The following is a 5,758-nucleotide window of genomic DNA, read 5'->3' on the forward strand; positions in this document are numbered from 1 at the left end:
AAGAAAGAAAGAAAGAAAGAAAGAAAGAAAGAAAGAAAGAAAGAAAGGAAGGAAGGAAGGAAGGAAGGAAGGAAGAAAGAAATTCCATTCATCCTTCTTCTTCAAGATCTGATATTCTAAGCTCAGCATCAGGATGAAACCTAAAACCCAAATCCTGACCCACAATGGACATCTCTAAACACTAATAAAATGAAGAGGGGAACTTTAAAGAATCAGGCTGCTATCCTGAAAGCTTAACTAAAAATCATCCCAATAAGGAACAAAATATAAAACAAAGGGCAAAGATTACAGAGAAAGTGGCAGAACATTCATTCATGTCACATAAGGCAGGTTACTGATGATTTCTCCTTTGCTGTCATTTACTGGAAAGCTTGCAATTACATTTTTAATATTGCAGCCCCAAGAATTCTTGAGTACTGTTTTCTTAGCTCTCCCTTAAACATTCCATTCATCTTTTTAAGGTTAAAATACATATCCTTTCCTCTGCAGAACCACTGCTATGCCATTTGGCTTTAAAATCTGATGAAATCAGAAACACTTGAGTCCCTTTCTCATTTAATAGAATTAAAGGGAAAAAATTCTAAAGATTCTTTCTAGTTCTTCTCTTCTTAATCTTAGACCATTTGATATTTTTGCAATTCCATAACACTTTTACCAACAAAAAATAGGCCAAAGGTGAGGGGTAATGTGGGAGGGGAGTAAACTCAGTCATCAGGGAAGAGGAGGTAAAAGGAACTGCACCACCTGGTCAACTCCATGATTCTATGGGGCTCAGTTCCTCCACAAAGAGAAAAAGAGGACCTCTCTCTCCACAAAAAAAGTCCATAGGCAGAAGGTGAGTTGAGTAAAGCAAAGTGACCCTGGAAACTATAGAGATATTAATCTATTTAATTTCTTCCATGTTTCTAAAACTGGATGGTTATTCCCTCTCAACTCTCCTCTGCACTTAGGAAGATACAATGATGAAAGAAAAAGAAAGACCTGTATGAATTATGAATTGCTGAATTGTGTCCCCATTATGGCAACAATGTAACAGCACAACTAGGCCAGTGCATTGCGGGGAGCCACACAAAGTACACAACCAAAAGGGATATTCCCAGATCACTGCCACCCCCTCACAGAAACAATGCCCCACAATCACCATCATGGAAGTCATGTCCTTCCCTGAGTGCTAGTAGTGCTTCTTTTCAATTAGACAATCAATAATATTATTGACTGACCAAGTTTTGCTTCAATTCAACTTAATTAAAGTTTGACCATTTTATATTCATTAGGGTTGGGGGAGGAATGAAGAGAGAAGATGAGAAAATTTAATTTCCTAGAGATTGACTCTAAATTTGGTCAGCATGAAAATGAAATCAGTGAATTTTGACCAACCTCTAGTGAAAATCCTTCTAAACACTCAGTCTTAGAGTTTGTCAGAAAGTAATTTCATAGCACCCATTCAAAATGGACATATGAATGACAGGCAATGGGACCTTGGTTTTCAAACAAGCCATTTCAGTTGAGGTGATATGCTAACACAAAAGCTATTTAAAGTGCCACTCTGGAATGGATTTGTCATTTCCAACCTAACTCAAAGATATTCAGGAATTTTACCTAACCAAAATTCATTTACATGGGCCTTCTCTTGGACAGAAGACAATCAGATGGTCTAGGCATGTCAGTATATATCCGTCCCTTTTCCTCAACCCACCCCGACTCCCATCAGAGGATCCCAAGACAGCACTGTGTCATAGGTTATACATAACATCCTTCAAAAATGAAACCACCTGGGAATGCTTTATCAATAATAGCTGGTACATTCAACCTGGAAGGGGAGAGAAGTAATACAGATTTGATCTCTTCTAGGTCAATCAATAAGATTCTTTATTTGACCAACCTAATGCTCAAGGAATCTTTAGCTGTCACATTCAAAAAAATGCAATACTGAAATTGGAGCTGGTCAATGACCTTACAAACCAATCACCAACCAAAACTCTTTAATCGTTCCCATAACCCCTTTTCTCTCCCTTCTCCTCGAACCAGAATTTCATCCCTTTTAGTTCAACTTTTCAGCAGAGGTTGCCTACCTGTGAAGAAGCTGGCCGAATGTTCTCACTGAGACAAAGTGGGGAAAGCTATTCATTAAGAGGGAGGAGGTGGATTCAGATACATATTTTTATTTTATTAATTGACTATTTCTTCTACTTTCTCCCATCTTCTAAAGAGCTAATCCAATTTGAACACTATGCCAAGTCTTCCATGCTTTGCCTCTTTGACAGCTTTGATTAAGAATGGATGGCTCCACATGAGCTACCCAAAAGGCATTAGCTACTGAGAGGCACGTCAAAGCACCAGAGCAAACTCATCCAGCTTCTCTCATTCTCCATGATTGACAAGAAAAAAGAAAGACTTGCCAAGTTCCTTCCTTTGGCCATAACTCATAATAAAATGCCATTTCCTTTTCATGCCTCCCCTTCTACCCTTGACTTCCTCAGCCTTCACATTCCTGCTTCCAGACTTGGTTAGGACAATAGGACAACAAAACAACAAAACAGACTTGGTTAGGACAACAAAAGTAAGAGAAACAAAGGAAGGGATTCAAACAAATGAATGCCACAGTATTCTCCTTAAATCAGAATGAAGATGATTAGTTAGCCCATTCTTCCCCTACCCTTTTACTCCCTGGCCAGTAGATGATCTGCTGGATCCCATTTCTCTCTCTCTCTCTCTCTCTCTCTCTCTCTCTCTCTCTCTCTCTCTCCCTTGCACACACACACACACACACAACACACACACACAGAATATCATCCAAAACTTCAGCAATCCCCATGCAATATTTAAACAATGCAAAATAAATTAATATCTCCATCCCCTACACTGATCCCTTCTATAACAGGCTAACAAGTTAACCTGTTATCTCAGTTCTTAGAGAACTCCCCTTTGCACATAAAATACACTTCCCCTCCTTGAACATCTGAAGCTACAATGTGTTCATTACCTGCATGACCCACTTCCTTCCTAGGAATAGGTAAGACAAAGTGGCTAAAGCACTATCAAGTTGTAATGGGAGACAAGCTGACTTCTGGGACATTCCTGTCTATATAAACCCAAGGCACATTGGAGGCAGACAGTAGGATTGGTATTTTTAGTATTTTTTTTAGTTGTCATTAAAAGCCTTAAGTTCTGATCTGGTTTACATTCATCAGAATGAACAATTCCCCCCTGAACACATGAATAATTGAAAAAAGCACAGCAATAGTTATAATGATAAAAAATAAAGTGATCTCTACCTTTACTTCTACCTACAGAAATGAAGTGGAAGGTCCGATTAAGTAGAGGTAACAAAGGCATCCACCATGGAGGCGGCGAGAGACAGGAGAGCAGGGAGAGCAAGGATAATAACAAAACATCAGGACACGGCATACAGTCACAAAGAAATGTAACACATTGGCACAAACACACACACACACAAACAATTGTAATGGCAATAGCACTACAACACTTTCTGGGAACACTGCACAAACACAAAAGGAAAAGCTTAAAATGATGGCCAACAGTGTGACCAGCAAATTCGGAACCGCTCACTGTTTGGTTTAAGCTCTTCCTTTTTTCTGCATCTTCTCCAGACCATGTCTAAGAAGATGACAAATTGTGCATGCAAAGGCACTGCAGAATCATACACATGTTAAAACATACACATTTAGCCAAGCCAGGTGCAAACACAGAACACTGATTAGAAAAATAGGGGGAAAGTCATTGGGGAAACAATTTCTCCAATATTATACAGACATGAATGTGAGCCATGATTACTGAATTTGTATATGCACATATTAATGGACAGACATACATACAGCATACATAAGTATGCTCATGTATTTTCATGGACAACCAAAAAAAAATGTTGTTGACTCAACAAATACAATATAGACCATTCTCTTTTAGGTTGAAAGGAGGAAGAGGGCTGATGGACAAGAACATTTGAAAGATCAACATCTTTTAGATTTGTCAGATGAGCAGGAATTGGAAATTGGGTAGAAAGTGGTTGACTCTGCTTGGAGAGGGAAAGTAATAGAACAAATGTGGAAGCTGATTCAACAGCAACCGATAACTTAAGGGTTTCCTAACACTGTCCACCCAGAAGAACTCTGCATTCTCTTCTTTGCAAAAGATTTCCTGTTTCACACTTCAGCCTTAACATCTTCATTATCCAAACATTGCCCTAGCCAGAGGTTCCCTAACTTATTTGGCTTACCGCCCTCTTTAAAAAAAAAAATTATTCAGTGCCCCCTGGAAGTCTACTTTCTTTAACCCTTTAGTGTTTTTTTTTGGTTTAAAATTTGCATCATTTCAAACTATTACCATACCCTTGGATCAATCCAGCACCCCCCAGGGGGCAGTATTGTCTACTTTGGGAACCTATGTGCAAAGCAAGACAAAAACTTCTTTTATTGGATATTTGGCTTATCTCAAGTGGGCCTCCTATGTCTGTGCTGATTCCTATACATTAAACTGGAGTCCCAGGAGTGCACCAAATATTATGCTATAAGCATGGCTGAAAAGCCATAGAATTTCATTCCAGTTTGTCCAAATAGTACCCCATCCAATGTGACAATTCAACTTTCTGGCCCAGAAGCATTGGATCCTCCCTATATAATCTCCAAGAACTATGTTGGGACCAGTGAATGTCAAATAACCCAGATCAAGATGAAATGAGACTTTCATTTCAACTATCTCATCTACCTGGAGCTTGTTCCATGGAAAATCAAATTAATAATAGATTTCCTTGCAAATCACTGCAAGAAAACAAAGAAAATAGTAAGGTTCAATGGAGAGGAGCAGTAACCAAACAACTCTCCATCCAAGGCTTGCTTTTTCTGGCACAACTTGCCATTTGATCTGACTTTCTCATTCTAAAAATGTCTTCCTGTCAACCTTAGGCCAGCAGCTTCTCCTCCCATGGTCTTGTGGATCCATATCCACCATCCCCAAACCATATGGAACATGAGTCAATCTCGAATTCACTCCTGAACCTACTCATTTCACCATTTTCAGTTGTGACCACTTGCTGCCCTCTTTCACCTGCAATATAAATTGAGGTACTATCTCTTGTCAGTACTTACTGGCCTGGGTTTTAATCCACTCTATCTTCATTCTTTGACTATCATCCTGTACTGTAGATACCTTGTCCATGAAACATCTGGAGATCAAAGGCCCTTATTGGGCTATATTGGGTGAACAAGTCCAAATCTGGACTTCAAATTCTGTATCAGGACCATTTCTACTTCCCCCACTTCCTCAGCTAACCTTTGGGACATACGCCAATCTCTCTAGCTTTTTTCGTCTTAGTCCTCTGGTCCTTTGATCTGGGCCAACTCCTTTAATTACTTCAGAAATACCCAATATATCAGATGCAAAGGGGTCACAGGAGGAAAACTGGTCCTCCTGTGCTGCCTTTGATTTTAAGAACCAAAATTGCCATGAGAAGCCTAGCAACATTTCTGGCAATATAAGAGGGAATTGAATATGACCCTTCTACTTGTTTTCACTCTCAAGCAAAAGAAACTTCTGTGTGAACATTTGGTTCCTTATATTATCAAAAGGGTAAAAGGTGGGGGTAAAGAGAGGAACTAATCTTTAATGTCCCTGTGCCAGGATAAGGTTGGTGGATTCATCTTTCAATCATCACAGGATCCAAGAAAAATAGTACCAGCAATTGAGTAGGAGGTTGTGTGTGTGTGTGTGTGTGTGTGTGTGTGTGTGTGTGTGTGTGTGT

General features: G+C 39.4%; 1 protein-coding gene across 1 annotated transcript in view; it reads right to left on the reverse strand.

The window, feature by feature from the left end:
• Positions 1-5,758, reverse strand: part of NRXN3 (neurexin 3) — a 1,892,810-nt gene that overhangs the window by 1,831,726 nt on the left and 55,326 nt on the right. The window lies entirely within an intron of this gene.

Source organism: Vombatus ursinus, unplaced genomic scaffold (assembly GCF_900497805.2).
Source record: "Vombatus ursinus unplaced genomic scaffold, bare-nosed wombat genome assembly UNPS02014945.1, whole genome shotgun sequence".
NCBI lineage: Eukaryota > Metazoa > Chordata > Mammalia > Diprotodontia > Vombatidae > Vombatus > Vombatus ursinus.